Here is a 13,445-nt window from a genome sequence, read left to right on the forward strand (position 1 = left end):
CAAGTACACAAGTATATTGGCATTTGACTGACATTTTCAAAAACTTCCCTAAAATGTTTCAGCAGAAATGTTATAAGTTCCAAAAATATTACAGCATAACACCTTCTTAAAATGAAGGGTTTCTTTGAAAACTTGGAAAAATGTATATGAAAAAATAATTTAATTGATGAATTAAAATTCCACTTTTTTTATATGCCTGGAAAACTACATTAAAATATTGTCTTTTTACCCTCTCCCCACAGATCATCCCAATAAATATAATTCAAAAATTTAATAGACATTTATATTGTGAATATTCTATGACATGTCATAAGTGGTCAATTTGAAAGTTGTCCCTTCCTGAAAAATTAGAATCTAGCCAAGTGAAAAGCCTGACTGATAAGTTAGAATGCAAAGAAAAAGTTAATTTTATTGTTTTGACTTCAACAAAAGTGTGCTTTTAAAATAAAATTCTTGCCTAACTAGCCTTAGACCAATTTTTTCCCTACAATTTGTTAAGTTTCATATTAGTTCTAAAGAAGCCTTGTCCATTTGCAAAAGGGATACTTTTTGCATCAGGTCCATCATGAAATTTAGTTATATGTGAACAAGCCTATAAATAGAATAAAAGAGGACTCAAATTATTCCTCACACAAAATATGAGGTACTCTATTATCCTGGGTCTTCTAGTAATGTATTTTCATTGTACACATTGGTCTTCATGTACACTTTTACTTGGTCACCTTGTCTTGTAATGGTTCATGATTAAGAATGAACAAAAAGACAATGATGACAATTGAAAAGGTGGACAAATTATGTGATGAATTTGATAAGCTCCTCCAAATTAAGTAACAGTGAAAGCATTTAATTAGCTCCATTGTTGATTACATTTTAATTTAATTTAATAATATTGATTTAATGGAAATAACTGGAAGAGATTACAAAATTCAGATACTCTACTAATATTTAAAATATTATTTGAAGCTATTCTATCCAAGCTAGATATTTGAAAGATAGAGGTGAGAAATATTTAGTTTTAAAATACTGGACTTTTTCTCTTTTTTGCCAAAGGAATTTATCTTTTCTTCTATTTTCTGATTACTTATTTAAAAATATAAATTAGAGACTTGTGATAGAGAGAGTCATCTGTATCTAGAAAGAGGACTGTCAGGACTGGATGTGAATCACAATATAATTTTTTTCATCTTTTTTCTTGTTATTTGCTTGGCTTTTTTTTTTCTTTTCCTTTTTGATATGATTTTTCTTATGCAGCATGACAGATGTGGAAATGTGTTTAGAAGAATTGCACATGTTTGACCTATATTAGACTCACTATCTAGGGAAGAGTGTGGGGAAATGGAGGGAGAAAAATTTGGAATGCAAGGTTTTTCAGGATAAATGTTGAAAACTACCTTTGCATATAATTTGAAAATAAAAAGCTACAAAAAATACAAATTAGATGTATAAATGTCCATTAGTGTTTTTGTTTCACATTTTTTGTAAATTTTCAAGTGATGAATTCTAATTTTTTCCTTTAGCTGGATGTCATATATCATGAAAATATGATTCATTATTTTTTTTAATGTGACTTTTATAGTGGCTAATATATAACATATATTAGTCTTTAAAAAAATTCAGGTTAAAAAATGATACTTCCTCTTCTACCTCTTTAGCCAATGATGAATTTACAAGTACTTTCAATTTAAGATATTAGAGCCTTTTCTCTTTTTTTGTTATTATTATAGCTTTTTATTGGTAAAACATATGCATGGTTAATTTTTCAACATTGACCCTTGAAAACACTTCTGTTCCAACGTTCCCCCTCCTTCCCTCCACCCCTTTTCCCTAGATGGCAGGCAGTCCCATACATGTTAAACATACTAAAGTATATGTTAAATACAATATATGTATACATATTTATACAGTTATCTTGTTGCACAAGAAAAATCTAATTTAGAAAGAAGGTAAAAATAACCTGGGAAGAAAAACAAAAATGTAAGCAAACAACAGCAGAAAGAATGCAAATGCTATGTTGTGGTCTGCACTCATTTTCTAGTGTTTTTTTGCTGGGTATGGCTAGTTCTGTTTATCACTGATCAATTGGAACTGATTTGGATCCTCTCTTTGTTGAAGATAGCTACTTTCATCAGAACTGATCTTCACATAGTATTGTTGTTGAAGTGTATAATGATCTCCTGGTTCTGCTCATTTCACTTAGTATCAATTCATGTAAGTCTCTCCAACTCTCTCTGTATTCATCCCACTGGCCATTTCTTATGGAATAGTAATATTCCATAACATTCATATACCATAATTTACTCAGCCATTCTCCAATTTGATGGACATCCATTCAAATTAGAGATTTTTCTGAAATGTACGTGAAAAGATAATCTATCTAAAAATTAAAATGTTATAGATTATTTTTAATACTGAAAAGTCAGTTTAAAATGGGATTTTTGCTTTCTTTCTTCCTATAGATTAACTCAGAAAAGAAAACCCTAATTTGAAGAAAAAGTGCCTTGGAATTTTATGTAATATAATGAAAATAAAAGGCTTTGTTCCATGGTTGAATAGAATTATCAAAGAAGGAGAATTCCCTGGAATAAATTTATTTGACTTATACAGTGAAAATTTTTATCTTATTTATATTTGCATATGCAATACATTGCTGTCCATTAAAAATAGACCATAAGCTCAACTTTCTAAATTGAGTTTTCCTAATGGAGACCATCATGTGTGTTTTCTTTCGTTCTTTCTTTTTTTACTAAGTATATTTTATTTTCTTATTTCTTATTTATTCCATATTTGTTTCAATCTACAATTTAACTTTGTAAGTGTTAGTACTTATGCAAATTATTTGAATGGATTATATAACAGTATTTACAATATTATACTTGATCAGTACTTTGATCATGTAAGAATTCATTTTTATAATTTGTTGCTTTATTTCAATGTATTTAAATATTTTTCTCAGGCTCTTATGTTTCTTATTTGCACTAATTTTATATATATGTTATTACTCAATAATTTAGAATGTTTGTCTTTAAATGAAATTATATTTATATTACTAATTTATATTAGCAAATTCTGAGAAGATACTTGCATGTGAATAATGTATTCATGTATATACAAACATTTATATTTCTGTGGATGTTGCACCAGCATTTATTTGCTATGTTCCTAGCCCTCATACTGTTTCTTTAAAGTTAAAAACATGAGATAATTTTGTTTCTATTTTTGTAGCAGGGAAAGGAAGTTTCATGAAGATGGAAAATTTGTACAGTGTGTATGACTATACATGTGTATATCTGACGGTGTGTTTGTACATCCTCATGTATACAACAAAAACTAGATTATGTCCTCTTCCCAAAGTCTGGTTTAATCAGTATCAGAAAACACACACACACACACACACACACACAAACACAAATAGGAAATTGAATGAATAAATAGTCTATAACCAAAAAAATTACCCAATTGGCTATATTTTCACTTTTCCACAGTTCATGTTGGTGTTATAAAGACATAGACATGCTTTTGAATTATCTCTTGTTTTTCATTTCAGTCCTCGCCTCCATTAACAGTTAGTCAAATATGTCTAGTATATGTTTACGTATTTGCATTAAAAAATTCAGAAATGCATTTTGTTTTCAGGAATACTTATAAAGCTATTTTAGATAATCACCAGTTGTGTTTGTACTGGCATACAGATAAAAATTGCAAATGATGTATGTGATACAGACTGGAAATTTTGTTGAAATAAATAATAAAAAGAATAAAAAATAGTATGCATTTAAATGGTGGTTCTTGGTTTTACTTTTTAAATTATTTGATAGAATGTTTGATAGATTGCATGGAAAATAGAATTAGCTTTTACTTAAAGCTATTTTATTTTATTAAAGTTAGCAAATATCAAAGTTAGAATTTGAACTTAGGACTTTTAGAATCAAAGTTCAGTATTCCATACTACTTGCTATAGAAGCTATTTGCTTCTTCAAATTCTACATTATTGTTCTGTTAATAATGTTCTTTAAAAATCTTTAATTGGGACAAATGTAAATTCTTGTCCTTGGGTTCAAAAATCAGCTACACAAATAGAAGAAGATGGGAAAAGCATGACTAAAATAGTAGTCTTTCTAACAAAGATCTGTAGAGTGTGAAGAATTATAAGTTTAATATATGTCAATAGTATGATATTATAGCCAAGAAAGTTTATGTGAATTAGGATTGCATTAATATAGAGATCACTTAAAGAAATTTTTTTAAACAGATAATTCTGCTATAGTCTGCTCTGTTCAGATAACATCTGGAGTACTGTGTTCTGTTCTAGATTATCTTTTTGAGGAAAGCCATTGATAAAATGGAACATGTTCAGAGAATACAACCAGTATAGTCACTGTCTTAAGAGTCTTATGTTCATTTTATGTGAAGAGTTGTTGAAAGAACTGGAGAAATAAAAACTTTGTGAGGTAGGAGGTAGGGATAGAACATGAAAGATAATTTAGGGGACTGGATACATATTTGAGAGTCTTAGAGAAGAGGTATTAAATATGCTATACTTGGTCCCAGAAAGCATAACTGGAAGCAAAGAGTAAAAACTATAAAGAAAAAAAATTTAGATTTGATGACTAATTTGTTTTTCATTAGAGCTTTCAAAAATTTAGTCAATAATACCCTGGATAGAAGTCTTCATGGTAAAAGCTATATCAATGTCAGATAATTTGTAAAATTGGGGTTCTTGTATGTGTTAGATAAGATGGCTATGAAGATACATTCCAATTTAGAGATTCTGTGAGTTTGTAATCAATTATTAGGGATCTTTTTCAAAAAGATTAATTAAGATAATATAGCATTGATCAAAAGATATGAATAGACAATTTTCAGATGATGAAATTAAAGCCATCTATAGTTATATGAAAAAATGTTCTAAATCATATTGATTAGAGAAATGCAATGATAGAGAAATTATAAAACTCTGAGGTACCATCTCACACCTCTCAGATTGGCTAAGTTGACAGAAAAAGATAATGATAAATGTTGGAGGGGATGTGGGAAAATTGGAACATTGGCATTGTTGGTGGAGTTGTGAAATGATCCAAGCATTCTGGAGAGCAATTTGGAACTATGCCCAAAGAGCTATAAAACTGTGTATACCCTTTGATCCCAAGGATATCATAAAGGAGAGAAAAGAACCCACATGCACAAAAATGTTTGAGGTAGCTTTTTTTTTTTTTTGTGGTGGCAAAGAATTGGAAAATTAGTAAATGCCTATCAATTGGGAAATGGCTGAATAAATTATGATATATAAAAATATTCTATAAAAATAATGAACAAGCTAATTTTAGAAAGGTCTAGAAAGATTTACATGAATCAAAGCTGAGCAAAACAAGCAGAACCAAGGATATACTGTACACAATAACAGTAAATTCAGTGATTCAAAACAGAAAATGCCATCTGCATCCAGAGAGAGAATTATGGAGACTGAATGTAAATCAACACATGCTCTGTTCCCTTCTCCTGTCTCCATTCCCCCTGTTCTTTTCTTCTGTTTATTTTTTTTCCTCTCCTGGTTTTTCCCTTTTGTTCTGATCTTTCTCTCCCAACATGATTCACAAAGAAATGTATATAAAAAATGAATGTACTTGTAAAACCAGAAAAAAATAAAATAACAATAATTTATGAGGTATAATTACTCACCTTAATATATATATATGTGTGTGTGTGTGTGTGTGTGTGTGTGTGTGTGTGTACACATATATATATAATTTAGGCCACTAATTGATATAATGTTATTAATCTCAACTATATAATGAAGGGATTGGAGTCATAGTAAAAAGACTATTTGTTCCCAGAGAGAAAATTCTTCCTCATGTGTATATAAGTGACCAAAGGCTGAATAAAATATAATTTTCATTTAATCTTAGCATATGGTCCATTTTGACTATCTTTTGAAAAAACAATATTTGGTGTAGGATATATAAAAGCAGATAAATCAAGTCATATATACAACAATAATCACTTAAATAATTTAATTAAATGAGCTCAGTTTTGCTGCAGTTATCCAGATAATTAGTCAACCTTACACTTCACTTTTTCTGGATCACCTTGCCTATTTAGTTATGGTATTAAGTATCCAAATTATAATGTCATTGAGTTGGAGCTTGAAGGGACCTTAAAGACTACTAGTCCAGTCTCTTAATTTTATAAATAATAGAAATTGAAGATCCCAGACGTTAAGTGACTTGATCCAGGTTATATCAGTAGTGAGAAACAGGACCAGAATTTGGACCCAGCATTCTGACTTCAAATCCAGCAGTTTTTCTATTCCATTCTCTCTCTCCAAAAGGAAAAGATTTAAACATCTGGAGATAGTGGCTATGTCCCACTTATCTTTGTATCTTCCAAAGTACTTAGTTAACTCTCTTGCACAAAATAGGGGTCCAAAAATATCTGTTCATTAGTTAGAAAGTCAAAGCTTGGCTTAATAATTAAATAGTTATTTGAGAATCAAAGTCTTACTTTATCAAAATGATCAAATCAAATAACAATATAAACTCAGAGTCCAGTAATATTATCCTCCTAATCACCAAATCCTTTCTTCTTGCCTACCAAGACCTAGTTGTTACCTATACACTGTTAGTTTGTCTCTGTACCAAACTCTTCAGGCCCAATCTTTGAAGTTTGGCAAGAAAGCAAATGAGAGTTTTCTAGCCAACCAAAAAGCACTTGGAGGAAACATTATCCAAACAATCCCTTTTATATAGAAGAGACATTACAACAGTTAGCCTACCCCCCAATGTTTTGGTTGAAAGCAATGGGAATTGAATGGCAAAGCACTTTGTAAACCTTTAAATGCTATGTGGTTGTGAATATTATTATTGTGATGATGCTGTTGCTGCTGCTGCTGGTGGTGATGATAATGGTGACCTCAGACCCAATTAGATAACAAGACATTGACTAAAAGATCATTTGTTGTTGTTGTTGTTTTGTTTGTTTGTTTTTGTAAAAACCATTTGTGCTTGAATGTCTATATAATCAAAGATAGTAAGATTATGACTAAAGGGATGGAGTCAGGAAGATCTGAGTTCTAATCTCTTCTCAGAGACTCACCAGACATCCAGTTAATAAGCATTTATTAAACTCTTACTGTTTGCCACTAATGATAAGAAATAAAACCAAAAAGATCCACCCCCCCCTTTATTCTTTAGGAGTTTACATTTTAATGAGGGAGATAACATGCTAATAACTATACAAACAAGATATATACAATGAAAATCCAATGTTAATTTTAGAGGGCAAAAACTGGAAAAAGTGGAATGAGATGGACAGGAAAGACTTTCTGAGTTTGGTGGAATTTGAGCTGAGTCTTGAGGTAAGTCAGAGAAGCCAGGAGTCATCGGTGAGGAGGAAGAACATAACAAATATGGGGGATAGCCAATGTACATGCATGGAGTCTGATGATTGTATGTTATGCAAAGAAAAACAAGTAGGGCATTGTAGTTAGCTCATAGAGTATATGAGGAAGAGTAAAGTATGAGAAGACTGGAAAAGTAGAAACAGCTAGTTTGTGAAGGGCTATAGATACTAAACAAAATTTTATATTTAATACTAGAGGTTAGATGGAAAAAGTAACTTAGTCTCTGTGTCCAATTCAGCTCATAAAGAATAATCAATCAACAAACATTTATAAAATACCTACTTCATTCTCAGTCCTGTGCCAGGTGCTGGGGAAACAAATACAAAAGTGAGCAAGCCCTGTCCTCAAGGAGCTCATGTTTGACTAGGTTTAAATTATAGATTAAGTCAAGAGGCTTAGTAGATTATATTCTGTATTTGGGGAAATGGAATGAGTTCCTGTCATGAGTACTCTTGATTCTGATGACATCACAAATGTTCCCTATTGATGAAACCACAGGACAATCTGTTTAATGCCTGGTGAGCAATTTGCTGGGGGAGGGGGGAGAAAGTTTAATGTAATTAAAGGTACTTTTAAATTGACAATAAGATCTAAACAATGAGTCAGTGAAGCATTTCTGAAAAACTGACATTTCACTTTGGGAAAACAAATAATACAATTCATCCCAAAATGTTTATTGAGGCCTAAAAGAATATTTGGAAAACACCAATTGCATTTTACAGACTATGCTTGTCAGCAGAGACATGACTTCACCGGACAATGTTGTAACTAGTGCTGAGTCAGACTAGCTTAAAACAATAGGGAGACAAATGTTTCAGCCAAAAAATACAAAATAAAATACATCATTAGGAATTCTGAGTCCTTCTCCCCTCCTCCATTAAAACTGGAGAATCTTCTACTCAGAATGCTATGGTTCTACTTCAAACCAAGATATATCTTGACAGTTAATCATCCTTTCCCTCTATCCCAGATTATTCAACACTCAGATCCCAGGTGTGGGAATGCCCAAAGGAGAATACCTTACAGGAAATACTCCCCCCCGGATTTCTTATCAAAGTTGCCCTTTTCCCCTGTTTGTTGAATGCTGAGATCTCCTTCTCTTTACCCTTATTATTCTCACCCTATCTTCCTGAGAGGGAAACTAGAGTCTCCATTCCACTGCCACTCTTGTATTTATTCCTCCCTTCCCAATAGTTAGAGACAGCCCTTCCAGCTCCTACCACAAATGACCTCTTAACATCTCTTGAATGAATAGGCAGTCACCTATGTCAACCAAACTAGAACTGATTTTTAACCCATGAGTGTTTGAAAATGAACAGAATGGTCTAGAGACAGGAGGAGAGTCAGGAATCAAATGGAAGTTTAATTTATTTCAAAATGAGGAAAATTCTCACAAGCAGAATCCCCCTGTCCTGAGAAGGAGGGCTTAGCATGCTAAGGTCTAGGGGTTTTACACATAAAAAAACCACAAGTGGGCTGGATTATAATACAATTATTCTTCTTAAGTGATAATTCTCACAACAGACTTATGTGTAGACAATGTAGGCATTCCCGGGTCTTGTGGGAACAATCTCCAAATTACCAGTGTAAGAATAAATCAAAAATGCCTAGTAGGACATCATGGTGAGAACAAATAACATCTAGGTAGCTTTGTCACTCACTATGCAGAACTTGCTCACAGATCCAGACTAGATTGAGGAGGGCATTGGAGTAGGGACCAGTTTCAGGTATATACTGAAAAAGAGAAAGAAAAAGTGAATCAAATTTCAGGATCCATTCTAACCTCTAGTTTACTCTAAAGTCTACAGAGTAATAATAATAAGAAGAATCCGTGAGCAAAAGGGAGCCTGCAGTTCTATCACTGAAGCAGCAGAGTTTTCCAGTTGGCTAATAGATGCTGAATAAAGCAGTAGTCTAGGTAGTGCAGTAGCTGTAATCTCAGACCTGGAATCAAGTAGACTTATCTTCCTGAATTCAAATGTGGTCTTAGATACTTATTAGCTTTATGATCTTGGGCAGGTTACATAAACCCTGTTTGCTTTAGTTTCCTCATCTATAAAATGACTACAAAAGGAAATAGTAAACCATTCTGAAATCTTTGCCAAGAAAACCTCAAATTGGGTCACAAAGAGTTGTATATGACTAAAATGACTAAGCAACAACCAACTGTTGTTCATTTCCAAACCCAGGTTAGGAATTTCCAAAATTCAGATTAGGGGTAGGGAATTAGCTACAATCAATCACTCCCTGTGTCAGACCACTTGAGCACTAAAAGCTTGCAAATTCTCAGTCTGAACTTTCCTTGAGATGCTGGAAAAGAGCAACACTCAATACCCCAAAAAATCAGTAACAAGACCAGCTCAGATCTTCCTTCCAGAAGTATGCAGAGACCAGCTCTAACATCAAATCTGAAAATAGGAAGTAGGTTGAAAGAATGAGCAAATAAAAAACAGAATCCCACCATTAAGAACAGAACGTGGTGAGAATTCTGCAAGATACAAATCCAAATGAAGAGAATGACTACAAAACATGTACAAGAAAAATTTCAGATGAAAACATAGTTTAGGAACAAATTCAGCTAGAGATTCTTGGAAGAGGAGAAGCAAAACTTAGAGATTTAAATGTTTTTACAAATGAAATGAGAGTGCTAGAGGGGGAAAAACTGGGGAAAAAAACAAGAGTGCTAGTAGAGAATGTTGAAAAGAGAAGGAAGAGTTTGGAACAAGAGGTAAAAGCCTTCCTCTAGTAATAAACTCTTTGAAAATTAGAATGGACAAAATATTAGCCAATGATTCCATGAGGGAATTAGCAATATTCAGCCAAAGTCAAGAGATTTTTAAAAATAGAAGAAAATCTAAGTTATCTCAGCAAAAGAAAACTGGCCTGGAAAACAGACCAAGAAAACCTTAAGAATATTCAAAATACCTAAATTCCAAGACCAAAAAAAAGAAAAAAAAAAGATGTCATATTTTAAGAAACTTCAAAAGAAAACTGTACAGATTTTTCAAAAAAAGAGGGGCAAAGTGGAAATAGGAGGAATCTACCAGTCATTTTCTGAAAGAAATTCCAAAACAAAATTTCTAAGAACATTATAGTAAAATTATCTTTCAATTGCTAAATTTGATATCTTTCCTCTTAACTACAAAATGGGAATAAAAGCTACTTACCTCACGTTATTATGAAGATACATTGAGAATATATTTATCAAGCACTTAGGTACATAGGAGACAATAAATGTTTAGTTCCTCTTCTATTCCTAATACGTTTCCTTCCCTCCCTCACCCTCAGCTTTTCTCAATTGCTAGCTTTTATTACCTCTCTGGATTCTCAATTGTTCTTCTCTTGATATTTTCTTCTCTCTAGGTTTTTGTTAACAGTGCTTTCCAGATCTATCAGACTGCTCCTTTTCAATCTCCTCAGTGGATTTTCATCCAGATCACGCGTGTTTACTGTGGATATCCGCCCCCTAAGGATTTGTCTTGGGTCCTTTTCTCTTCTTTCTCTATCCCATTTGACTTGGCGATCTCATCAGATCTCATAGATGAGTTATCTCTATTCAAAGTATTCTAATATCTATTTATCCAGCTCTAAACTATTTCCTAATGTTTAGTCTCACATCTCCAATTGTTGGTCTTCCTGCATCAAGTCTCTTTTTACTCCGGTCTATTCTCTATTTAGCTTCAAATTTATCTTCCTAAAATTCAGGTCTGACTATGTTACCTTCCTATTCCCTGTCCTCCAAGGCATTCAAAGCCCTTCAGAACCTAGTTTTCTAGTTTTCTTCCACCATACTTTTTCTATTCCTCTCCTCCATGTTCTATGATTCAGTGGTATTGACCTCTTTACTATTCCTTGACAAGACAATCTTTTTTTTTTTAATTTTTAATAGCTTTTTATTTACAAGTTATATGTGTGGGTAATTTTACAGCATTGACAATTGCCAAACCTTTTGTTCCAATTTTTCCCCTTCTTCCCTCCATCCCCTCTCCCAGATGGCAGATTGCCCAGTACATGTTAAATCTGTTAAAGTATAAATTAAATACAATGTAAGTATATATGTTCAAACAGTTATTGCTGTACAAAAAGAATCGGACTTTAAAATAATGTACAATTAGCCTGTGAAGGAAATAAAAAATGCAGGCAGACAAAAATAGAGGGATTGGGAATTCTATGTAGTGGTTGATAGTCATGTCCCAGAGTTCTTTCACTGGGCGTAGCTGGTTCAGTTCATTACTGCTCCATTGGAACTGATTTGGTTCGTCTCATTGCTGAAGATGGCCAGGTCCATCAGAATTGAACATCATATGTATTGTTGTTGAAGTATATAATAATCTCCTGGTCCTGCTCATTTCACTCAGCATCAGTTCATGTAAGTCTCTCCAGGCCTCTCTGTATTCATCCTGCTAGTCATTTCTTACAGAACAATAATATTCCATAACATTCATATACCACAATTTATTCAGCCATTCTCCAATTGATGGGCATCCACTTAGTTTCCAGTTTCTAGACACTACAAAAAGAGCTGCCACAAACATTCATGCACATACAGATCCCTTTCCCTTTTTTAAGATCTCTTTGGGGTATAAGCCCAGTAGAAACACTGCTGGGTCAAAGGGTATGCACAGTTTGATAGCTTTTTGAGCATAGTTCCAAATTGCTCTCCAGAATGTCAGGATGTATTCACAAATTGTGCATACCTTTGACCCAGCAATACCACCATTAGGTATATACCATCAAGAGATCAAAGAACAAGGGAAAAAAATTCACATATACAAAAATATTTATAGCAATTCTTTTTTTTGTGATGTGAGTTGAGAGAATGTCAATCAATTGAAGAATGGCTGAAAAAGTTATGAGATATAAATATGATGGAATAATGTGGATAGTTTCAGAAAAGCCTGGGGAAACTGTTGTGCCATAGTTCCCTTTAACTGTCTTGACTCAGTTTCCCTGTACTAGTTTCCCTGCACTAGTCCTAAGTTTCCCTGAATTGTTCTGTCTCAGTTTCCTTAACTGTTCTGCCTCATACCCTTAGTTGTAAAACCTCTCTCTGGCCCATTAAGACTGAGGACCATTTGCTCTAAGGTTATAAATTGCTATGTAAGACTCAAGAAAAGGGGGAGTTCAGACTTCCTGACTCCTAACTCCTGCCCTCAAGAACTTATGACACTAGATAAGACTATCCCGGATACCTCATTGACATCTTTACTTCTGTTTATTCAGGCTCTGCCTTTTAGTAAGAATTTATAGCCTCCCACCATCCTGACAGAACCAAATGGCTCTGTGAAGAAGTTTCCTGCTTCTGTCCCCTTCTTTGTTTGTAAAAGGTATTTAAGGATTTGGGATTCTCCCATTCATTGCTGGATACTTTGAGACAAGAGTCCTGTCCCAGTCAATTATGCTCTCCAATTAACAAAATATTAAAAACTCTCTAATCTCTATCCTGCCTCAGTTTCTCCAGCATTACAAAACTTATGTGAACTAAAGGAAAATGAAGTGAGCAGAATCAGGAGAACAATTTACACAGTAATAGCAATATTGTAAAGATAATCAACTATGAAATACAGTAACTGACTAGTACAATGAGCCACCAAAATTCCAAAACTCTCATGATGAAAAATGTTACTTATCTCCAGAGAGAGAACAGATAGACTCAAATTGAAGATTAAAGAATATTCTCTTCCTTCTCTCCTCCCTGAACATAGCTTATGTGGAAATGTTTCACATGACATATATAATGAGTATTGTGGGGGTTTTGCCTTCTTAATGTTGGAGGAGGGAGAAAATTTGGAACTGAAAATAAAATATTCCTTTAAAAAGAGCAGTCAGGTAGGAGTAAAATCAGAATATAACAGCATCACAGAAGCCTTCAAATAATTTCTGTGTGGCTACATTCTATTGAAATAATTGTGAACAGATAAAAGAGTGTGTCTAGTCTCCAACTTGTTTTTATTATATAGCTTTTAATTTACAAGATATATGCATGAGTAATTTTTCAGCATTGACAGTTGCAAAATGTTTTGTTCCAACTTTCCCCCTCCTTCCCTTC

The 13,445-nt window shown here is 33.1% G+C and overlaps 1 protein-coding gene across 4 annotated transcripts in view; it reads left to right on the plus strand.

The window, feature by feature from the left end:
* Positions 1–13,445, plus strand: part of ALKAL1 (ALK and LTK ligand 1) — a 56,054-nt gene that overhangs the window by 26,349 nt on the left and 16,260 nt on the right. The window contains exon 6 of one of the 4 annotated variants that reach the window (XM_051970206.1): positions 2,457–3,777. The exons of the other annotated variants lie outside the window; for them this stretch is intronic. The gene's annotated coding sequence lies outside the window, so the exon portion shown is untranslated. Of the gene's footprint in view, positions 1–2,456; positions 3,778–13,445 lie in introns of those variants that run through there. 4 annotated transcript variants of the gene reach the window in all.

The sequence above is a fragment of the Antechinus flavipes genome, chromosome 1 (assembly GCF_016432865.1).
Source record: "Antechinus flavipes isolate AdamAnt ecotype Samford, QLD, Australia chromosome 1, AdamAnt_v2, whole genome shotgun sequence".
NCBI lineage: Eukaryota > Metazoa > Chordata > Mammalia > Dasyuromorphia > Dasyuridae > Antechinus > Antechinus flavipes.